This window comes from Notechis scutatus, chromosome 2, assembly GCF_049901735.1.
Source record: "Notechis scutatus isolate UNSWTSFEM ecotype Mainland chromosome 2, rNotScu1.2, whole genome shotgun sequence".
NCBI lineage: Eukaryota > Metazoa > Chordata > Lepidosauria > Squamata > Elapidae > Notechis > Notechis scutatus.
In genome coordinates this window covers 245,489,169-245,514,320 of record NC_142010.1, presented here as the reverse complement: position 1 = coordinate 245,514,320, position 25,152 = coordinate 245,489,169, and the positions used below count along the sequence as shown (strand labels likewise).

General features: G+C 39.3%; 1 protein-coding gene across 13 annotated transcripts in view; it reads left to right on the top strand.

Moving 5' to 3' along the window:
* The window catches only part of GHR (growth hormone receptor), a 154,653-nt gene that overhangs the window by 16,825 nt on the left and 112,676 nt on the right, over positions 1-25,152 (top strand). For 8 of the 13 annotated variants that reach the window (XM_087958466.1, XM_087958469.1, XM_087958467.1 and 5 more), the window contains exon 2: positions 13,585-13,752. The exons of 2 other annotated variants lie outside the window; for them this stretch is intronic. The gene's annotated coding sequence lies outside the window, so the exon portion shown is untranslated. Of the gene's footprint in view, positions 1-13,565; positions 13,753-16,202; positions 16,293-25,152 lie in introns of those variants that run through there. 3 more of the 13 variants (XM_087958463.1, XM_087958461.1, XM_087958460.1) reach the window with 2 other exon arrangements.

Below are 25,152 nucleotides of genomic sequence, written 5' to 3'. Positions count from 1 at the left end.
CAAGAAAAAAAATCCAGTGCCATCCCTAAGACATGTTGATTTTCATGGTATTTTCAACCTTAAGATTGATGCCTGTAAAGGAGACTATAACATTTAGATTTTACAGGACGTACATTGTGTTTTGGAATTCTAGTTTCTATTTACAGTGGTCAAATAAATTAGGCCGTCCCCCCAAAAAAGGCCTTTTCTACTGAAATTGCAAATCTGTCATGCAGTCAAGATGTAAATCCATACTGAGCTGTGAGCTTTCTTGTCTCTTTTAAATCCTTGATATCAGAAGGGAAACAACACATCCCTTGTTATCGCACCTCTAAAAGCTTCATTTTGCTCCAGAAACACCTTGTTTGGTTCATAAATAACATTTTAAATCTGCTTCATAAATAAGCTCCCAAAACTTAAAAGCGCATGGCTTTTTAAAGGAATTTATCCATTTATAAGGCACTTTTAAATTATAATGGTGACAATCTTCATCATTCTGACTCCTTCAGTTTGTTTTTTTGCAGTAATACAGGTAGTCCTCAACTTACGACCAAAATAGAGCCCACAATTACTGTTGCTAAGCAAGACAGTTGTTAAATGAGTTTTGCCCCTGTGACCTTTCCAGCATACTTGTTAACTGAATTAGTGCAGTAGTTAAGTTAGTAATATGGTTATTATGTGAATCTGGCTTCCCCATTGACTTTGCTTGGCAGAAGGTTGCAAAAAATGATCATTGCATTTGCAGTGGTTGCAAAAAGTTGCAAAAAATGGACACTGCAATCATCATTAATATGAACCAGTTACCAAGCATCTGAATTTTGGTCACGTGCCCATGGGATCGTAAATGTGAAAAACAGTCATAAGTCATTTATTTCTGTGCCATTGTAATTTTGAAAAGTCACTAAACAAATGGTTGTAAGCCAAGGAGTAGTAACTTGGGGTAGCTTTAAGAAAAGAGAACCTTTATCATACAGTTACATTTTGGAAGACGCTTGAAAAAATTACTTTCCATGGAAAGCCTTCTCTCACCATCCTTACATTTCACTTAGAACAGGGGTGTCAAATTGGTCCCGCGAAGGGAAAAACATTGCAATACGTCACGTGATGGCAACATGACATGGCGAGTTTGACACCCGTGACTTAGAAGGTGTTAAAGGATGGGCCAAAATTATCATGAGATTGATTGATCAAGCAATTATCAAACCACTGGCAATGAATTGATTTCCACAGATATGTAGACAGAATGGGAAGACTCCAGAAAATTATTACTCTGTGTAAACTACTGTTGATCTCAACTCAGCATTTGATCTTAAAAGACAACTTTGAGGGAAGCTGTAGTAGACTCAGAGGTGCATATTTTCTGTGGTGACATCCATTTAAGAAAGGCCAGCTATCCCTAACTGAAAAAGTATCAAACAAGGTTGTTTGTTAGCCCTATGGTAATTTACCACATACACTCATTAATTAGGGTTTTTTTTTGTACACTGAATATTGTCTGCCATCTAGTCTGGTTGGTAAACTATTGTTTTATTTTGTTATACATGGATGATGCTAGCTTTATCTCATAGGCATAATTTGAACTGAGGAGAGTAGATAGACAGATAGACAGAGATAGAAATATATGATATAGATATAGATACACACACACACAGACGAACACAATACAGAAGCCTGATGATGGCAGATGAGATTCTGCCGAAACGTTGCTACAACTTTAAAAGCACAACTACAATGACGTGGGAAAATACCCGAACAAAGCTGAATAACACACACACACACACACACACACACACACACACACACACATGCGCACACGCACACACAGTATACTAGGAATAATTTTTGATGCTCAATATTATGGAATTATATGCAATGAATGTTGCTTAGAACTCCATCTTTGGAATCTTAAGATTGATTGCAAAGCTGATGGATTCTACGTGTATTTGCCTGCTCTTTTCTTTTTACTCAGTGCCAAAGTTCTGCCTCTTCTGCTATGTGAAACATAGGTGTAATATTATTCTTATTATTTTATAAGATTGTCCAAAACAAATTTCTTAAGTACTTTTTTTGCTGTTCTGAGATGGCATTTTTACTTCCCTTGGTAGCAGGGCAAGCTTTTGTGGAGACAAGCTTGGATTATAGTGTTTTATCTGATAAAAAGAAGTTTCCTAGAAAATCTAGGCACACTTACTTTTCTTGATTCTGTCCATTCTTCTTTTGTTGGGAACACTGATGAGATAAGTGTTTTCTAGTTGTTTCTCTGACTTTTGTAAAGATAGGAGACAGTAAAGCAATGGGTTGTGATTGTGAAGCTTGGTTGAGAGGGTGACAATTTTCCTAATGTACCTCCAGTCCAAAGAGTTCAGCAGCTCCTCGGGTAAACCATGGTAAGGTTGGTTAATGGTTTAACAAGATATAGGAAGACATCCATTATGGTTTGTTAATCATGTTTAGGCGTTTTATCTGTTGTGCAAAACCAGACAGTTATGGCTTAGCCGATAAACTAGTTAAACCATGCTTAGTACAATACATAAAAGAGTAGGGTTCTATTTTCTCTGTGCTTTTAAGACACCTGTCTTACAAGTAAGATACTTGAACAGAAATAAGCTATTTGGAACACGGTGATTCAATGCTACAGTACTATTTATCACTTAAATTGTTTGTCTACCTAGGATGACTCAAATGGAAGCGAGAGATGTTTGACAGATACATTTACTTCATCACAACAATTTAACTATTTGCGCAAAGATCTAGTCTTTCATATTAATGCAATATTGAAATAGAAATCCTGAAAGGATGGGGAGAATTTTATTAAAATAATGTATCTATTCACATACTCTAATATACTGTATATTTTAATTACTTAAAAAGAAAAGAAAATAGTCCTTTACACCTTTCTTATTATGCTTTGCCTATAAATACAGGAAGAATCTATTTGGTTATGATCCAGAGTTCTATCAATTTTTGTTGTTCTTATTATGCCTAACTCTTTGTAACTCCATGGACCATTAGCATACCTGTCCTCTCCTGTTTCCCGGAATCTGCCCAAACCTGTGTTCATTGCGTCGATCACACTATCTAACCATCTCATCCTCTGCCATCTCCTTGTTTTGCTTTCAATCTTTCTCAACATCAGGGTCTTTTCCAATGAGTCTTCTTTTCTTATTTCAGGGGTGTCAAACTCGAAGCTGGATTCGTCACATGCTTGCCACGCCCACCCCCATTTTAGCAAAGGGGGGGAAAGTTGTGCTACATCACATGACAAAGAGTTTGACACCCCTGACTTATTTGGTGGCCAAAGTACTTGAGCTTCAACTTCAGTATCTGTCCTTCCAAAAAGTAACCAGGGTTTTCTTTTGGGGATGGGCTGATTTGATTTTCTTGCAGTCCAAAGTACTCTCCACAGTCTTGTTGAATACCACAGTTCAAAAGCATCAATCATTCAGCGCTCAAACTTCTTTATGGTGTAATTCTCACAGCCATACTTTAGTGCTGGGAAAACAATAGCTTTGACTGTATGGGCTTTTGTCAACAAGATCCATCCAGTCAAAGCTAAGGTTTTCCCAGTAGAAATGTATGTAATGATGTCTCTGTGTTTTGTTACACTGCCTAGTTTTGCCATAGCTTTCCTCCCAAGAAGAAAGTATCCTTTAATTTCATGACTGCAATCACCATCTTGCAGTGTTTTTGGAACCCCCAAAAATCTGTCACTACTTCCATTTCTTCTCCCTTCTATTGGTCAGGAAATGATTAGACCAGATGCCACTATCTCAGTTTTTTTTTTAATATTGAGTTTCAAGCCAACTTTGGCATTCTCCTCTTTCACCCTTATCAAGAGACCCTTTAGTTCCTCTTCACTTTCTGCCATTAGAGTGATATTGTCTGCGGTTGTTGATATTTTTCCTGTCGAACTTAATTCCAGCTTGTGATTCATCCACCTGGCATTTATCTATCAATATACCTCTTATCAATTGAGGTATGTGCAAAAATTCTGCACATACTTAGAAAATTTAGAATTATGGAATTCTCATCAGGAAATTATGCTCTGAGAAACAGAACTGAACAGAAGATTGCCTCAGAAATATCCAGTCCTGGAACCTTTAAACTCTCCCTATTTAAACAGTGAAGGCTATTTGATGAAACAAACTCATTTGACAGATGCTCCTATAATGTCACGAGTGTCGTGACATTGTTATGCAAATGATGCAAAATAGATCATGATATATGCAATGTTAATTGTTGCTCCTTGTTACCCTGTTTACAAGGGTGGCAAGGGATTGTATACTTGCTATTATAATCAGCTGGAAATCTATTGCAAATCACCCAAAATCAATGGAATTTTCCAGATTTACCTATGTTCCAACCCATTTTTAAAGTATTAATGAATAAAAACAAGTGATCAATTCATGTTTTTAAAAATTGTTCTCACGTCACATTTTAAGCAAAGCATTGATTGCTACGCTCATATAGATTCCAAATAAATATGGGCTTTTCAAAATGTGGGATTTCCCAGAATTCCATCAATATATAAAATTGATCAACATTTATACATTTCTTATAAATATGGCAAGAAACCTTGTTTTTTTGTTGAAGAAATGTGTACATTGACTCATGGATGACAAACTATAGTGTGATGATGCTCAATTACCCCAGTTTATCAGAAACCAAAGTTCATGTTTGACTTTCATCTTTAGATTGTCAGGCCCGCAATTCCTGCAATATCCAGCCAAAGTTTAAAGCATCTTCAGGTCCCACTTAAGATGAGGAACAAAATTATATGCTTAATTAATGAGATATTTAAATTTTAAACAGTTATCATTCAGCTAAAATTTTGGGGAATTTTGAAAGTGCCTGGTGCAAACCTTGGGAAACTTACCTTTTAAGGTCAGTTTCCAAAATCTATTTACACTGAATGTTGAAAAGGTTGGCTGCATGTTAAAAAATAACATGGGATGTTTTATATGTCCAAATGACTATTAATAAAGCTTGATAGATTGTCATTCTGGTTTGAGATCATGATTTGAAAGGGGTTGATCATCTTAGTTAAGCCTTAATTTTCACATACTTTCTTGCAAATCACTGTGTATAGAATTGTAACTTACTATATATACTGATTTAAGTATAACAAAATGAGGATTTTCCTGGAAAGCGTGCTGCTCTTTACAGAAACTCTGCTGTGATAAACACAGTGCTCCAAAACCAGGGAGAGCTATTGCATTTCTGTGCTGCTTTCAGGTTCTCATGGCTCCTATTCCAATGCTGGACAGGAAGTGTAGTTAGTTAGATGGCTTTTTCTATATTCTTATGACTTTTAAATCTAGCATTATAATGCCTAGCCAAACCTTTAGATTCCTTATGTGCCTTCTTCCCTACCATCTTCCAAATCACAGAGGGTATAAATCCTGTCCAACCCACAGTTAATTTTTGAAGTTGTGCAAATCCCCAGCCAAACTGGTCTCTCTCATCATATAATTACCCTAGTGCTTTTCTGTGTAGATTCAGGAACCATTTTGGATCTTAAGATAATTCCTTGATAACATCTGGCACCGCCCTGTTCTATGTGCCGGGCCCGGCAAGTCCGAGCAGCCAGCGCGTGGAGCAGGGCGGCGCCGGACATCGTTGGCTGCCTCTTTCGCAGCACGGGAGGCCTCCCCCGGCTGGCCAGCTGCTCTCCTCCTTCTCTGCCTGTTTGTTCTGTGTGGCCGAGGAGGAGGAGACCGGCCGGCTGGTTGGGGGAGGCTTTCTGCGCCAAGGGAGGCGGCTGCTGGTGTCCGGCTTTGCTCTGCTTCTCCGATGGTCGGCGCGGCCCTGTTCTTTACTTGGGCAGCCGGGCGCCCTGCAGCGCCCACGGCACCAACAGGCAGTTCCGCCCGGGCTCCGCTCAGGTGTCCGGCTGGGGCTGTCGGGAGTTGCTGCCGCCGGTGCGGCCCCAGTCCGCGTCGCCTCAGGAAGGGAAAGGCAAAGCGCTTTTTGCCTTTCCTTCCCGAGGCGACGCGGACTGGGGCCGCACCGGCGGCAGCAACTCCCGACAGCCCCAGCCGGACACCTGAGCGGAGCCCGGGCGGAACTGCCTGTTGCTGCCGTGGCGCCGTGCGGGCGCCCGGCTGCCCAAGTAAAGAACAGGGCCGCGCCGACACCAGCAGCCGCCTCTCTCTGCGAAAAGCCTCCCCCAACCAGCCGGGGCCGGTCTCCTCCTCCTCGGCCACACAGAACAAACAGGCAGAGAAGGAGGAGAGCAGCTGGCCAGCCGGGGGAGGCCTCCCGTGCTGCGAAAGAGGCAGCCAATAATCTCCGGCGCCGCCCTGCTCCACGCGCTGGCTGCTCGGACTTGCCGGGCCCAGCACATAGAACAGGGCAGTGCCAGATGTTGGAGAAGCCGGCGGAGCCGAAGCGACCTCGGCTCGCGTTGTTTTCTGAGCCCGCGAGCCTAGAGCCAGGGCGTTTTCATTGCACGGCGGAGCTTCTTGTCTCGGGAAAAACCGGGCGTCGTTGCTGCCCCCTGAGGGGAAGGCGATTCTGGGCTGCGTGATTGGGGGACTTCGTGGCTTTAGATGGGTGGGTGGGTGGGAGTGAGGATGGACGGAGTCCGTGAAGCGGGGCTTGCCTGCCCTTGCTGGCTGCCTCTGCTTCCTTAGGGGTGGGGAAGGGGGCTCATCTGGACCAAGGGTGAGTCTCCCCCTCAGTTTCCCCTGAAGGATCTTCCGTCGCTTTTGCCTTCTCCCTACATCTCCGCTCAGGTGTCCGGCTGGGGCTGTCGGGAGTTGCTGCCGCCAGTGCGGCTCCGGTCCCGCGTTGCCTTGGGAAGGGTGGGGCAAAACCAGGAGCCGCTGAACCTGAGCCTCCGGTGCCGCTGCTGCTGTTGCAAAGCGCTGCCACGGCTCTTCCTTTTTGCCTTTCCCTTCCCGAGGCGACACGGGACTGGGGCCACGCCGGCGGTAGCGACTCCTGACTCAGGGGGCCTCCGAGGGAGGGGAAGAGAGTGACTCCTGCCTCCCGCTGTCATCATCATCTTCTTTTGGGTTAGTGAATCAATTAAACCTTTCATGATAGTGAGATCGTTTCCCAAATTAATTATTTTTATTTTTGAAATTTACCAGTAGCTGCTGCATTTCCCACCCTCAGCTTATACTCGAGTCAATAAGTTTTCCCAGTTTTTTGTGTAAAATTAGGTGCCTCGGCTTATATTCGGGTCGACTTATACTCGAGTATATACGGTAATTGTGCCTTTAACAATAGAAGGTAATGGGTGGGGTGGGAACACCCATTGCAGGTAATATTATTAAAAATGGATAAGATCATTGGAATTCAGTGTAAATATTTTTTCAACATAACAATTATTTTCAGACTCAGAAAATGAAATGAGCTTACTCCTGCAAGCCAAATTGTTATGGGCATAAGATTAAATATCCTTGGTGCTCTCTGAGTTTGGCTGTTTTCTTGCAGACATTTCATGAACCAAATTAGGTAACATCATCAGTGCTAGCGTTAGTCTGAGTCATGAAATGTCTGCAAGCAAACAAGCAAGCTTGGAGAATACCAAGGACCCCTCATTTCAACCCTGAGCTACAAAATATTCTCCTTTACTGGAGACATAAGAATTTTTGTTATGGTTTTAACATGTTGACATGTTACATGAATGTCTGCAGTTATCATCAGAAGCAAATCATAAAATTTATAACAAAAAACCCGCCACAAGGACAAGCAGTTTGCTTGTTCTCTTTGGCATTGGGTAATCGTACCACGATGGTGAAGCCAGATAGAGACATGGTCGAAATTGGATGGTAAAGAGAACAAATAAAATGAATCTGGGACATTACAGATGGTTGAGGAGGGTATACTTATTTTAGAACTACATGGTACTTATATAATAGTTTTCAGCCAACATTTCACACTCCACACTATTAGCTTCAATTCTCATTATTTCCCCAGCTAGCATTCCTTTTGTGAAAGAGGTACTAGTTAGAGAACTTCTGATCAGAGACTGAATCTAATCAAAATATTGAAGTTGGTTTTCAGCTTCTCTCTGACCTGCACTGATGTCTGGAGCTTGCTTGGTTTGGGAGGATAGATCTACAAAAAAGGCATTTTAAACCCCATAGGAAAGGGCTGTCAGTTGATGAAAATCATTTTGATTGATTAGCTAATAAAGTTTTAAGACTATAAATATACATGGAAATGCAACAGTTTATTTTGATGGGGGAGGTTGGAACAGCAGAATCCTGGAAGAGAAGAATGTAAAATTAAAGAACGTGGAAAATCATTCCAAGCTTGCTTTTATAAGGGGAAAAACATCTTAGTTTTTGATGAAGCAGTACTGCTCTTTAATAGCTCAAAAGCCTTGTAAACTGTAATTCATTAATTCATTAACTGACCAAATGTTGTGGCTCCATTTATTATCCCCTGAATCACAAGAGAAGATATGAAGGTTGCCTTTTTAAAGCTTGCATGACTTGAATCCATGTACTGAGAATTTAAATTAGATTTAAATCTGAGAGCCCCTGGCTCTTGGCTCACCTTAATTCCCAATTGAAAGATCATTATGGTTATGAAAGTCAAAGCCAGGGTACATTCTTTGTGGCCAGAGATTAAAACAGCCTTTGGCATCCATTTTCTCAGTGGCCTTGCTGGCTATCCTTCCGCAGCTTTCTTGTGGCATAGTTATTATAATAGATTGGGAAAAAGCTAAGAGTCAAAGCCAGGGATTAACAGACAAGAGAAACTGTTATGGTCAGGATTTAAGAGCCAGCAAATTGGGCCCAGTTTGCCTCTTGCTGCTATCGGAAACAACAGTTTATGACTCTCCAATCTCAAATCTTAGAATTCAAGTCTCTGGTGCATTACAAAGGGCCTGTATGAAAATGCCTACAGCAGAAGATTCAAAAGTGGGAAAAAAAACCTGGAAATAAATTGCAGGATGCTTCCAGGTTCTTAAATGAGAATGGTCAATTGAGAACTGGAAACACCCCCCAATATTCAGGTTTGTCCTTTCCCCCCATAGATGGCAATCAGGTGGTCCAAAGAAGGGAGAACAATTAACAGCAGTAAAAATTCTCTCTCAGGACATCCATGCTAGCTCATCCTCCCTCCCAGAAAATTCACCTAAGGAAAGAAAGAAAGCTGTTTTTCTTGTATAACTTAAAAGCCTTATTGATGAAGATCAACCTCAGAGAGAACATGTCATCTATATATATAAAAGCGAAATACCACTCACGCATCATCACAAAATCTCCAGAACCGTAAAGCCTACAAACTTGAAATTTGTCATATATGTTCCTCTTGGCTTCTAGATGCTCACTAAGAAAGGATTTCTCAAAATGACCATCAGAGCATTAGTATTTCGTATATTGTTATTAACATGCTCTGATGCTAAGGAGTCCTACTCCCCCTCCCCACCTGCAAAGAAATCTGTTTCAAATGCAAAACACAAGCAGAGGAGAGGAGTTTCAGTTTCACAGCAGCAACCAGCTTTAATATAGAACAGTTGAGCTAAGCCACGCCCAGGCTCCTTACTGTCTTCTTGCTCACACAGCAAATACTGTTTCAGTTTCAGTTTCCAAACAGCCCTCAACTCTCTCACACACTGACAGGATGTTAGCGAAATGAATACCAATCAATACTAGTAGGCAGAGGCACAATTTTTCCCCTTATTTTCCTCCCCAAAAACTAAGCTTCATAGCAAAGCACGGGTATAGAGCTAGTCTATAATATTTAGAAATATCTACTTAGGAATGAATGGCTGAAAGAGTCACAAATTCTAATGCTGTCATGGTTAATCAAGATTTTAACATATGTAAGGAAAATCATTTTCCCGTTCCAACTACATTGGGAGATTAGCTTCAGTGTCTTGTATTGCACCAAACTACAATAGCTTGCTGCAAGACAGGTGGTTCCTGTTCCGAGTCTGAGTCTATCAAGCACCAGGCAGATGTCTTAAAAACTTTCCCATCTGCTTTTCCTTTTCTGTTTGGTTTCACTGTCATCTGTCTCAAGGTTGAGCTTATGGTTTTAAGTACAGGTAGCCCTCAACTTACATCAGTTCATTTAGTGACCGGTTCAAAGTTACAACGGCACTGAAAAATGTGACTTATGACCGTTTTTCACAGCTACGACCTTTTTGCAGCATCCCCATGATCCTGTAATCAAAATTCAGATGCTGACTCATATTTATGACGGATGCATTGTCCCCGATTCATGTGATTCCCTTTTGCGACTTTCTGACAAGCAAAGTCAGTGAGGCAGCCAGATTCACTGAACAACCGGGTTACTAACTTATTAACTGCAGTGATTCACATAACGATGGCAAGAAAGGTCGTAAAATGGGACAAAACTCACTTAAGAGATGTTTCACTTAATAACAGAACTGGGCTCAATTGTGGTCGTAAGTCAAGGGCCACCTGTAATAATCTGTTCTGTTACCCACTAGGCTGTGTTTTTAAACCTGAGCATTTGTGATGATTGTGTTGTGCAATGAATGGGGGAGCAGGAGGAAAATTCAGGTGGCAAGGGTTTCAGACACTCAGAAATATGATTATTTTGTTTTGAAACAGCCTGGTGTTTTCTTGTGCACTCATAATTGGGCACTGCAGTTCACATAGCCAGGGATAAAGGCCACATTTGCACACTTGGCTGCCGAAGAACTAAATATTAATGTAAATGTAACATGGTATACAATAATACCCTAAGCAAGTGCTGCTTTGGGTTTCAGTATCAGAGATAAACACTTTTGTTGTGTGCATCTAAAGATGCTTTTCTAAGAGCTGCATCACTGCCACAATGTCAAGCTCATTTGGTGCACACATGTTCCTGCACCTGTGTTAAATTTTGGAATTTGTGATACATGGATGGCATGAATGGGTTGTTTAAAAGTGTAGCTTCACTTAATAATCTGAGCCTGCCCTTTGAGCAATCTTTCTTTTTTTTTCTGGATTCTTCATAATCCCTGAAAGCAAACATTTGTTTTAGCAGATTGATTACAGCAAAAGACACAGAAATCTGATTTTATTTTTAATCAGTGGCTGCAAATGTCTGGGCAGATTCCAGCCACAAGATTAGAACAGGATTGCAGGATTGCCTGCAGCTTCATGCAATTGAAAGTTCAAACTGAAGCTGCTCTTGGCTCTAGGTCAAAGAATGATCTGTGTAGGATTTACTTGAGGCTTAGAGTAATAAAGCTGTAGTTCGAGCTCAGAGATGCAATGTAGATTTCTTCTGCAGCCCTGTTGTTTATAAGAGTTTGCAAAGATGAATTCCAGCCTGTTCAGAGTTCTGATTGGGTAACTTTGGGGATGCTCTCCAAGGTCTGTTGCAAAACTAAAATGTTCCTTTTTCACTTAGTTTTCTGGCATAGTTGGATCAGCAAATGTGGCCAGTGTGAGCAATAATGAGTACAGTTTCTAAAATACTTGGAAAAAGACATTGATTTTCAAGTACATGGGGTCATTATTCTCATTTTGTGCAGCCGAGCCATAATACCACAACACTGTCCCCTTTTTATCTCACATTTACTGTTTGTGCAAATGTGGAGTATTATGTTTCTTCTTGGAAAACCAATGGCAACCAAATATCAGTTGTAAAGAGGGAGCATGGCTTTGGATGGAAAGAACGAAAAGGCGTGAACAAAACCAGAAAAGTTTGGACTTTAAAAACCACAAAGTATGATCATTTTTACTTTCTGGCTGGAGACTGTGCTCATAATCAGCCAAGATTGCCCATGGCGAAGGGGAGAAACCTAATCCACATTAAAACAGTGCCATTTATTAGATCTTCTGAAAGCTTAAAAGAAATCATAAGCTCCTGGAAACTTTGCGAACTTCATGCTATTCTTGTATTCTGATAGACACAATGCATTCCAAAATTTACAAAAAGAAGATAATTATTTTGGAATATATCTATGCCTCCATAAAGTTGTTCATGAACCCACTAGAATATAATAAACTATCTTAAAAGAGATCCTTAGTCCACACAGCGCAGTGTTATCTACAAGTAATTCTCAACTTGAAAATCACAGTTGGAGTCAGAATTTCCATTGCAAAAGCAAGCTACTTGTTAAAAGAATTTTACAGACTTTTTTGCTACAGTTTTTAAGTGAATCACATTCATTGTTAAGTGAATCATGGGATTGTTAAGTGAATCCAGCTTCCCACATTAACTTTTCTTATTGGAAAGCAGCTGAGAAAGTGACAAATGGTGAGGATGTGACCTTGGGACACTACAATGGTTGTAAATGCATGCAGATTTTCAAGTGCCTGAATTTTGATGACATGATTGTGGGATGGCTATGATAGTCACAAGTGTGAAGACTGGTTGTAAGTCACTTTTTTCAGTGCTGTTGTAACTTTGAACAGTCATGTAAGTGCAGGACAACCTGTATTTTGCTAATAAAGTAGCTTTCCGAGATTCATCTTTCTGAGTCTTCCTGATAATTTTCTTAGCTGATAAAACCAAGTGCTAATCTCGAGCCTCTGTATTCAAAAACATGGTCCTATCACTCAGATGTGGCCTGCTCTCAGAATGTCCAATTCAGCCTAGAATGGCTTTCCAGTCAAGTGGCAGAACTGGAGCTACTGAAGGCATCTTCAAGTCTGACTGGAACATTTCACATTCTTATTACCTGATGATTGCAGGGCCCATTATAGAAGTCGGGTCTTTATGCCTGAAGGAAATTTCTGAGAGTTAGTATATCTAATGTAGGATGTCAGTATTCTTGAAGCACTTCAGCAAGGAGAGTATTTTTAGAAGATAGTTCAAGAGTCAGTCTGCTTCATATTAGTATCTAGCGATTAAAGGAAGATACAACCATTCATTCTCACTAAAGGAAGCAGCCTATTTACTCTGCATTTTTGCAGCACACTGTTTCAGGCCAATTTGCTCAGTTGTTTGCACATTGATGATTTCACCATTAACAGTACTTCTGCTGGGATATATGTCTTTCACCTGTCCATTTTCTGGGAAGCATGGGAGATTTCTAAGGTTAGCCTATTTAGTCTCACTGTTGCCTCTTCAAGGCAAGGAAGTTTCAAGACCCACTCAGTATAATTAGAATGAAAGGTCCCAACTTGTAGAAGGTTGGTTTATCATACCTTGAAAGATGGCATGTCCATCCATTTACTGAGAATTCTTATGCCAAAAGAAATTGCTAACTTCATGATATTTCCCTGCCATAGTACTAGATCAGATATAACATTGTTCTGGCTCGGTTTTGGGAATTTTCCTAGGTTAATAGATACCCTTGAGATGTATTGTGACTCCATCGTCTTTAGGCATGACTAGCCATGCTATCTGGGATTACAGAAGTCAAATTTCAATATATTTTAAGAACAGCATCTTGATGACAAACATACTGAATGCAGCTAACCAATTGTTCCTTTGAGTCTATTCTCATCATAGACAGTATGTAGCCTGAAGGAAATTTTGGAGGACCAATTTGATTTCCACAAAGTTCTGCCTTCTCTTTTTTGTTGAGCCTAGCACAACCTGGTGTTCTTAGCTACTTATAAAAAAATTTGATGAAGGCTTTGGTTTAACTCTGTGTTATTAAGATTAAGCAAATGACAGTGTCTTGTTTTCATCTTTTCATTAAAGTTCTGTTTGTTTGCTCTGTCCCAGATTTCCCAATCCTTGGCACCCTCCAGATGGATAGATGTCAACTCTCCAAAATCTCAGCAATCACCACACTTCTGCGAGTTGAGGTCCACATATCTGGAAGGTCCCCAGGCTGGGGAAAGCTGCTGGAGCTGATTATCTATTCTGTCTCACTTGAAGTTTAATTGGAAGGTAAGTTTTTGAACCATAACAATTTTTATTCCGTGCCTCTTTTTTTCCCATATTCACCATATGATTACAGTGTGGTAAAATATATGCCGTATCAAGAGCCCAGTTATAACTGGTTCCAAAGGCTGAACAGTTGCTATGGCCCATTTGTTATGGAGAATAGTAACGGAGCTCTAGTATCATTATCTAGATTTTCTTTTCTCAACAGATCAAGAGATAGCAACTTTGTGATTTGTGAGCGCTTTTTTGTTTGTTTGCTGATTTCTAGAAAAAATGTGATTTGCCTAATGACCACAGTGATTCACTTAAAGAATTCCATAAAATTGTCATAAAAATTGAAACTTAAGGCTCAACAAGTTATGACAGAAATTACAGTCCCGATTGTGGTGATAAGTTGAGGACTATCTGTATCTCCACCTTCTCGTTTTAAGAACTCCAAAGACATCTAGTTGGCCACTTTCCAAAGCAAAATTGTAGACTAAGATGGATATACCTTGACCTTCCACCACCCCCCATCCTCCCCCCGAAAGTTCTTATAACAGCTGATTCCTTTTTACAGGAAAGGGTTTTATTTTTTAAATAAGCAAACAGGGTCAATTTCAGTTGGTTTTGATTACAGTTCCCACCAGTCCATACCACCAGAGCCAGTGGTCAGGAATGATGAGAATTGTTTAAAACCTCTGAGCAAACATTGACTGACCTCTCTGGACAGTCAAAAGCAGGAAGACTAATCCATTGCCAACAGAAAATTAGTTAACCCATTGAAAATCCACTGAAATGGACAATTGTATTATTCTAGGGAGAAGTGATAAAATCACTTGAAGTGAGTTCCTGCAGAATTTGTCCAATTAGGGCCACTACTGACAAGGATCACAATCCCCTCTGAAATGGGGTACCAAGTTATTTAATCCATGTTTCTCACAGCATGCCGGTTAATCCCTTGTTGCAAAAAATCTACTTTACAGTTTGAAGCATCTTGAGTAAAATCTTAACCCAATTCATCACTCCATCATGCCCATTCCTTCAATATGGATAGACCTCTTGATCAAAGGTACCATTTTCGTAGGATTAAGAAATGGGGAACAACATCAAAACACTGAAGCTGACCACGATTTCACAGCTTCTGAGATCATACCAGTTGGACAATGTCTGCCCAATCACAGCTATGTCAGATGGAAACAAATCACGTTTAAATCATAGTTTCTAAATAGCTATATCCTATCAATTATGATAGGTGGGATGAAGAATACCTAGGAAAGTGGTTGAAGATAGAGGAGGTCATGGGTCTTTATGGGAGATGGTGCATCGCGATCAAAGTTGCATGTTTTGCTTGTGTCAGTTGCCATACTTGTAAAAAAGGGGCTATAACAATCATGAATCTGTGCTTGTCATCTTGCGGATTTTGATACACACATACAGGGGGAATTTACTAGGAAAAGAAAGCAGACAATTGCATCATTGATGGTATAGCACATTGCATGACACTTTTTATTCTGCAATGCAAAAGGAAGGGTCGGTAGCTATTTTCTTATTTATTTATTAAATTTATATGCCACTCATCTCATTCTGCAAAGTGGCTTTGACTTTTTTCTCCCAATGGTTGTGCTTTTCTCTCTCTCCAAGAGTTCAAGGAGGTATATCCTGTGTCTTTCTTTCTTTTTTTTCCTGTGTGAAATAACTTAGAGATGTAGGTTAGACTGAAAGGGAGAATATCAAGAAGTTTTCAGTTTCTCTCTTCGGCAACTACAACAGCTAGCTTATCTTAGAATTTTTTATGGAGCAAATAATTAAACTCCAGTAGTTTCATTTTTAAAATAATCATTATCATCCTTCTAGATTACCATTATGTTTAAATTTTGCATAGAATGAATAACTGCATCTTTAAATATAGTTTTCATTATTTTTGTTAGCAGTTTTAAATCCTTTGTAAAAGAAATGTAGTAGAAATATTTTAAGCCTGTAAAAATCAGGTGCTTGGGGTGATGTTTTTGTTTTAGTATAAAAGCATTTTATTTCAATTTTACCTACTATTTTCACCTGTTCCTTTAACCCTTATCTTTTCCCCTGCACTCACACTGCAGAATTTACTCTCTGAGGTTAACTTGGGCTATCTGATACAAGTAAAATATATGGCTCTTAGGCAACTGGGCCTTGAGAGATAACTCTTGCTTACTTAGCTCTTTGTTTTAAAATAGCATTGATAATCTTCTCCAACCTAGAGCCCTCCACATATGTTTGATTACAACTCCCATAATGATAGTTAGGAAAGGCGATATTAAAAATGGGACTTTGATTCTGCTCTCCTAGCCTAACTTACAGCGGTGCTTCTAAAGGAGACACATTTCCTAACTGGCATTGCAACACTCGGCTCATTATCTCCCCGGCCTTGTGCAAACATCAGAGAATTAATCACTGGTGAATTATTACCTAGTCATTTCTGTTATTCAGGGTGTCTGGAACAGAAGGGCTCTTTGCTTCCAATTCATCACCGCTGATCATTAAGGTGGAAGGATATATTTTGTAGCAACCAGATGGATGGGCAGGTTAGGATCCTTTTAAAAATATGTGGCTACTGTCTGTGATATCTTGGCCCCAAGTGACAATGTCGGTTTGTTGCATTCAGTATTGTGTAGAGTGATTTGTAGCTGTCCTCCAGGATTGCATTTGCAATCTTTCTTGGGTTTCTTATTGCACCTGGGATATTCCCCAAACAAAGGTTGTATTCTGAAATTACAGCTTTTTCCCTCCTCTGTGTTTTTTTGCCTTTGGCTTCTCTTCCCATTTCCTACAGATTCCACAACATTTTTCCCTTCTGTTTCCTGGCTTGCAACATCTATGTGTTTGGATGGGGGAATCAAAAGTATTCTCCATCTTGGTCTTTGAGAATATGTTTTCAAAATAATAAAGATTCAAGTGCTTTTAAGTATGAATATATCTTTTTAAAACTGCCGATATATATTCATGGCCTTGGACTTTTATATTATAGAACCAGGGATGAAGAAAAGAAAGCTGTGCTTAATTTGTAGCATTCTGTCAAGCATTGAAAACACTTATAGACTACTTAATCAACAAAAAGAGGGAACTCAGTAGCATAATTTATAACTAAATAAAGCAATGTGGGAGTACATTTTTAATACTTTTGTTAATTGGAGCCTTGGAAATGAGATGTTTAGCATAGTGTGGTGGCAGACAAATAATACTCTTACATCATCATGAATTATCACATGGCACAGCTTTTCAACTTTCCCCCCTTTTTAACCATAAGTGTCTCTTATGGCTTGAAAATACTGAATGGGCATAGCATATTTCTATTATGCCTTGTTTTGGAGAAGAAATGGAGAATTTGCAATTATCCTAATTTGTGGTTGAACTGCAACCCACAACAACCATTAGGCATACTGGCTGGAGCCACTGGGAGTTGTAATTCAGCAACATCTGGAGGGATACATTTGTCTGACCTTTGCTTTGAAGCAGTTAGTGAGCTTTAAGCATGAGGCAGAGGCTGTGCATGATTCAGGCAGCCTGGCTGCTGGTGTATATTTATGTAGCAATTGATATGCAATCTACACTGCTGTTATCATGATGCTAAAGATTAGTGTGTTTGTTGATATAAACCAGTCTTTCTCAACTTTAGGGACTGTAAGATGTGTGGACTTCAAGTCCCAGAAGTCTCCAGTTAGCATGTTGGCCATCTAACGTTCATAAGGCATCCACTGGGATTTAACAGTATACAGATACTGTAAATAAAGAGATCCTCCCTCTACAGTCTTGGATTATCAACTCTATAAAGTGACTAGGCTGCAATTAAGACTTTAATCTTGGATTCGTAGGGTGTTTAAAAAATAAAAAAGCATATTTCTTCTTTACATACCCATCTCTGATTATGACCACTTGGAGATAGGGTGTAAGGTACAGGCCAAGCAGAGATAGATGTTCCAGAAGATTCATCTATTATTGTTACTATTTTAATTTATATCCATTCTTTCTTCATGGATGAAGTTCTAGACAGCCAACAACAATAAAAACAAAAGCATAAGTACAGTATTAAGGTGGTTATAAAAAAAATAAGTTTCAATAAAAAAGGGCATGGTTAAAGAGGAAGGACTTTGCCTCCTTCAAGTGGCCAACACGGGTGGGATGCAAATATTTTTACTATTGATTCTGTGGGCGTGGCTAGGTGGGCGTGGCCATGTGACTGGGTGGGCGTGGGTTCTTTTTTTTTTTGCAGCATCTCCACCCCCACCCCCACCCATGTCCCTTTTTTTGCCTCCTGGGCCTCAGGGAAGCCTCCTGGGAGGAAAAATGGCCTCGCAGGAGACTTCCCTGAGGCCCAGAAGGCCAAAAACAGAGTGCGGAGCGGCCATGCAGCACCCCCCTGCACTCCATTTTTTGCCTTCTGGGCCTCAGGGAAGCCTCCTGGGCGAAGCAGTAAGACAGTGAGGGCACAGTCCCAGCACAGCTGATCGTCAGAACAGCTGATCGTCAGGAGGAGAAAAAAATATTGGTTCAGCCAAACCAGTAGCTGTTTTTTACTACCGGTTCAGCCGAACTGTAACATTTTTTACTACAGGTTCTCCCGAACAGGGCAGAACCGGTAGAATACCATCACTGGGTCAAGATCTATGGATGTGTTGGAGGAATGTAAAGATTCATTCCAGAGGAGTAAGAGGCAGCTCAGCTCAGATACTATGTGTGAAAGAAAGAGAATGAAGACAACCCCTCCCTAATAGTTCACAGAATATGTTGTGTATACAAATAGCAGGTTGGTCAGTCTGGAAAGAGTTTGTTCTGTTGGTGTGAAACAATAAAAAAATTCAGCTTGGAAGAATGGCCATAATTCTCGACTGGTGACCACAATTGAGCCAAACATTTCTGTTGTTAAGCAGGGCAGTTGTTAAGTGAGTTTTGTTCCATTTACAACCTTTTTGCCACGGTTGTTAAGTGAATCATCCAATCATTAAGTGAATCTGGCTTCCTCCATTGACTTTGCTTGTCAGAAACTGGTTGGGAAGATTACAAATGGTGATCATATGACCCCAAGACAATGCAACAGACACAATTAAATGCCAGCTGCCAAACGCCCAGATTTTGATCACATAACTGTAGGGATGCTGCAACAGTCATAAATGTGTAAACCAGTAATAAGTCATTTTTTTCAGTGTCATTGTAACATCGAACAATCACTAAATCAATGGTTGTAAGTTGAGGACTAACTTCCCAGACTTTGTCTTTTTTGTTACTGGTATTTAAAACACCAGCATAGGGGTCTCAAAATCAAGGCCTGGGGGCCGGATCCAGCCTGCGGGGTACTTAGATCTGGCCGCCCTGGAAACAGCGAAGGACTGGCCCGCGGTGCTTCTGCCAGCAAAAATGGAGCTTGGGAGGGCCTCATGCGGGGGCCCTCGAGCTCTGTTTTCATTGGCAGAGGGTTTCAGGAGGCTGTCGCAGCCGAAAACTCTGCCACAAATGCCCCCAACACAAATGATGTCAAGCTGGCCATGCCCACCCTGGTCTCCCGAGGTGAACACAACCATGATGTGACACCCCTGCATTAGCAGGTTCCTGGTTTTGTTTTAATGGCTTGTGTTTTAAATATTTTGTTGCAATTATAAAAACGGTACAAAAATTGCCGCTTAGAATGAATAACAGAGAATAAGATATCACATTATCTCCTGTCTCCTTGGATTTTTAAAAATTTGCACGCTGATGAAGAAGCTGGAATTTGTCATGACTAAAACTCCACGAACTAATTGTATTTCCCACTCTGTCCTTGGAACCTGAACAGGTCGCCTATTAGAAGTGGGTCTTTTGAATATGGATCAGTAAATTATGTGTGTCCTTGTATCTTTTCAAAAGCACTTCATAGTGTTGCTTTGTATTTCCATTCACATAAAGGGGAAAGGTACTTCAGTGGCATTTTGGATTGTAAAATTGTAGGTTTTCTTTTTTCTAAAAAAAAAAATTTTATTTGGGTTTTCACAAAAACAAAATACAAATAAAACATCTTTTTTGAACACTTATAAACTTTCCATAGTTAATTCTTTTTTTCCCATATTTCTCACTTATATTTTTATAAATCATTACTAATAATTAAAATGTTTCCATTTAATTCTCTCAATCACTTTAATTCATTTATTTATTAACAAATATTCCACTACATTAGAGTAAATATTTTATCCATCATTTTAATCATATTTTCTAAAATTATTTCTGTTTGTAATATAACAATGCTATCTTATGTACCTTTGCAGAATCCCTTTTGCAATTAAATTTTCACCCATTATCTCTAAACAAGCTTATGGTTACAATCCTTATATCTTTTCCCTGTTTCTCCATTTCTTGTTTCTGTCTTTTACAACTTCTTTTCCTTGCCTTCTTCCCCCTCTTCTTCTCCCTCCCCTTTTTACCCACTCGTCTCTCTATAAAATTGTTGGTTTTCTTGTTGGACTGTTTTTAAGTTTCAAAAGAGGAACAAAAGGGAAAAGAAAAGATAAAAGAAAAAACGTAAGACTGTTTATCCTAATTATGCACAAGGTCAGGGCCAGGGTCAATGATGCTTCTGATTACCTTCTCATCCTCCTGTTCTTCATTTTTTTCATACTCTCTGCTAGGATTATTTTTGGGTTTAAATTAGTTTTCAACTATTTTCTGTCTCACACTTTTTAGTAATCCCAGGTATAGAATCTTCTGGGAATTACTTAAGAGTTTAGGACCTGTCTGTTGCTTTTGAACCATAGGGAGCCCAACTTGATACAGAGAAATAGGAACATGTTTTGAAAGTAGTCGTTTGAACCACTGTCGCTGATATGCCTGATTTTTTAAAATGTCTCAAATGATTTTCATAAAATAGTAAAAAAGAACATCAAATGTATATTCAAAAATATTCTGAATGATAGATGGCTGCTTATCAAGATAAAATCTGAGAGCAAGGGTAACAATTAATAATCAAAGCAACAATATTTTTTTCTTTAATAAGTAGAAATGATGCTGGAGAACCATCCTAAAGTGGCAATTATTATTAATTTGATCAATTTAGTTTAGGAGTAGTTGGAAATGGGACTTAGCAAGAAACTATAAGCTTTCCACAAGATCTGGAACAGATCTGAGGTATAGATAACCTTCTCTCCCACCTCACCTCCCATGATTTTTGTATGTATATGTGTTATGAGTATGAGGTAGCAGCCATCATTCCTGTGTCCCATAATTTTTAACTACATCTACAAATGAATAGTGCATATCTGTGTCAATTTTCAATTTCCATTTTGAGACTGATTGTGATTTCCCAAAAAATAATCTCCTCCATTTATCTTATTTTTGGAATTTTCTGCTTTACTGCCATCTCTTCTATTTCACCCCAAATGACGATCAGAATCCAAAAATTTGTATTTCAATTATTCCCTGTGAAAGTACAGGTAGTCCTTGTTTAGTGACTGCTTTTTTGATGACTATTCATAGTTTTGATGGTGATGAAACAGTAACTTTAGGACAAATCTTGGTGTTTACGACCTTTCCATGTCTAAAGCAAAGAAAACTGAAGTAAGATTATTTTTCACCTTAGGCTTCCGGTTTTGCGCGGCTTCGGTAGCGGCAGGAATTCGTGCCTCTGCGATCCCTGCCGCGTGCTTAAGCAAGGTGCCCCCGATCTAAATAGGTCTGGGGGCTATGGCTGCCTTGTAGAGGCAGCCGAAGAGAGAGGGGATCCGGACAGAGGTTTGGGGGTAACGCAGACCCCCTTTCCAGCCGGAATAACCCCTTTTTCCTGAGGTGGTGGAGCGGCGGTCAGTAATGGCCGCCTCAAAGAAGCCAGCAGCCGGGTAAGATTTGTGCTGGAGGAAGAGGGAAGAGCTGTGGAAGTTGCTTCTGACTGGGATAAAGTTAAGAGAGAGAGTTCCTGTAACCTCGAAGGCTGCTAAGGATACTTTGTTTCTAGAAAGAAATACAAGCGGCGAACATTTTAAAGGAGTAAGTTTTTTTTTTTCTTGCCTTTCACTCTCCTCCCTAACGTGACAGCAGTGGAACTATAAGAGAAATCCGGGAATCTGTTCTGGAGGTAAATGAATATTGAAGGAGCAAGGATTTCTGAATATTCAAAGGGAAAAAAAAAAAGAAGAAGAATTTCTTTTTGGCTGTGAGTGGGAGGGGAGAGGAAAAAAAAAATTGGAGCAACCTGAAAATAAGGAGAAGACTGCCTAAAACTTTAAAGAGTTAATTTTAAAGAGCTATTAAACAGCAATAAGACTTCCTAAAGATATATTTTAAAGAGAACTTTGTGATCAAACCTTATCCCAAAAAGAGAAAGTGGAAAAAGAGAAAGTATTAAAAAGAATCAGCTGATTGGACTGTTTGATGACTTTGGATTTTATGAGAATTATCTCAGACTAAAAGCACTTGGGTGGTTGTTTTGAAAAAAAAATTTCTCTGTACAATGGCATCAGTTGTGGATGAACTAGAACTTATACATCAAAAATATGAAAGAGAAAAGCAAGAAGGGAAAGATGTCTTTGGCACTCTTTTTCAGTTTATAGAAATGGCGGTCTGTGCTTATGTAAAATCGTATGAGCAGGATAAAGAAGAAGCCATTTTTGAAGAGCATGTGACTTTGGTTGGGGAAGAAAAGAAGGAGGAGAAAAAGGAGAAGAAGACTTTAAGACCTGGGAAAACAATCCAAAAAGAGAAGAATAAGGTGAAAAGAGGATATCGTGTTAGGAAACAACAGAGAGAGGGAAAACAGGATAAAAGGGAGGTGGAGAGACAAGGGGGTAAAGAGAATAAGGAGAAGAAGAAGCAAGGGAGAAAGGAAGGGATGAGAAGCTTTAATGGTGGGAGCAAAATGCAAAAAAAAAAGTTTTTTAGAGATAATGGATAGATTTTATTGGAAAAGGGATTCTAGAAAGGTACATAAGATTGCATTTTTATATTTGTATTTAGAAATAATTATAGAAGATTGGAATTAATATGTAATTTAAAATGTGATAAATATTTAGTATAATTTAGTGAAATTTTTGTTAAGAGAGGGAGTACTTTAATGAAATAATGATTTAAGATCGGTGATGGGGTGGGGAATAATTTTGGAAAGTATAAGAAGTGTTCCCATAATGGTATGATAATTAATTGAAATGTGTAAAATGTCTAAAGATATAAATGATTGTTAACACAAATGATTAGGCTATGTTATAATAGTGAAACTATTCGTGAAATGAGAGGTTTGAAGAAGGAGAGGGGAACATGTAATGTAATAATGATCTATAATATGTGATGTGGGGGGATGGAATTAATATGGCAAATAGGTGCTCCCATAGAAATATGTGACCTAATTGATAAGAAATGTGCTAGATGTTTAAGATATGAATAAATATTAATATTAATGAATAGATTTGTATTGGTTTTGATGATATTGTATAATGTCAGAATGTACCAGACAGAATCCCAATGTAAGTTATGTATTTTAAATCAAGTATTATAAATATAGGGGAAAGAGACATAGGCATCATACTCCAATCAGTGTACAGGAGAAGGTTTTTCTTTTTTTTTCTTTTAAGAAGAAAGATAAACGGATAGTTGGAAATAGAACAGACAAAGAATAAATATTATGATTTGAATTGAGAGGAGATAAATAAAATAAAATTGAGAAAATTTAAAAGAAAGGAGAAGCTATATAGAAAAATGAAAATGTAATAAGATATGGAATGGTATGTAAAATGAATATGAATTTGAATGTGTGTCTGTACCAAGAGTTTTGACCCGGGATTAAGCAACTTTCAGAAAAGAGATTTTTTATGTTTTTATGTCTTGAATTTTTGTATGCTTTGTATGTCTTTAAAAATTAATAAAAATTTGTTCAAAAAAAAAAGATTATTTTTCACCTTAGTGACCACTTCATGACCACGTTGCTGATCCCAGTTGTGGCCGCAGAGCAAGGACTACTTGTATTACAGTAGTGGCTTTTGGATTTATTATTATTATTTTCTTGTAGAGACAATTCACTTTGTTTTTAGGGACCCTGTAGATTAGAGTCTTCCATATTCTGAATTTTTCATCCCGCTCTCTAATTCCACCTTTCATTCTCTTCAGATGTGAGTCTATCATCAAGACAACTTTTGGCATGGACGATCATCCCTTATGTTTGCTAATGCCTCTAAACACTATCCATTCCTAAACATCGTTGGTATGGTTTTTTGCTTTAGTGAAAGTAAATCTGAATGGACTCTTTCTTGCCAGTATTTGTGTTCACTTTGTTTATGTCTTTCTAGAGCTTAAAGGGGATTATTCAGTACTGTACAGAAGATGGGAACCTAACCACAGGATGCAAGTGGGAGGGTGGGCTGAGTTGGCGGGAGGAAAGAACATTCCATTCAGAAATAGCAAAGTCACTGGTACTTTGCAAGCAATAATCTGTCCATGCTATAAATATAATAGAGGAGGAGTTACATGTTGTCCCCCTTAACTACTCACAATATATGTCTAAATTATGTGCAAGAAGGATGGTGCTCCATCACCTTACCCATCAATACATCTTTAGCCATTTTCAAGCCACTCACCCCTCATTGTGGTTTTCATGGCCAGTGCTGGATGCGTCACTTGATCAAAAAAAATGAAGGGGAAATGAGAGATAGAAGAAAGGTTAACAATATAAATCATGCCACTGCAACCCACTTTGGTTATTTGGAAATTTTAAAACTGCCAAAATACATGTTGTGGGTGGTCTGGTTGATGTAGATTTACACCTTCCCCTGTTCAGAGAGAACTAACCATGCTTGCTTCTGGGATCTTTTTTTTTTTTTATCCTCCAGTCTAGCTTTCTATCCTGGAATTTACTAGTGGCCTCCATCCAGATATTAACCGACTCCGATGCTGCTTAGCTTTTGGGGACCGCAAGGTTGGAGATCTGCCACTGAGCATGCCAAGCAAACAGCCAAACAACTTGTGACTAAATGTAAATGTTGCTCCACCACCCTCTTTTGGACTGCAGCTCTGAACATGCTGTTCAAAGCTGGGTGTCGTCCTTGAGCTGACAGATGTTGACATTTCCCCCTGCCTCAAAGAATGGCATCACCAGCCTCCTGCAATTTTCAGAGAAGATCTTGTGAGGAAAAGCCGCAGGATTAGCCATTTTGGAGAGGGAGGGGTGTCATCTCCCTGAGCAAATCTTTGGCATTATATTCCTTAACAAAATACAAAAGGATAAATATTTGAGGATCTGCTTTCTCAGAGGTCCTGTTTTCCTTTACCTTCTCAATCCCTTTTTGCTTCAGTCTTTTTAGACTAGGCCAAATTTAGGAAGTCATAAAATCCCAGCTGCTGTTTTTTTCCCTTCAAGTAATGGTACTTCTTATTATCTTGTTCTGAATCTCTTTGTGAGAATTTGTGAGGATGCTGCCGTGATTAAGCTGTAATGCAGGGGCA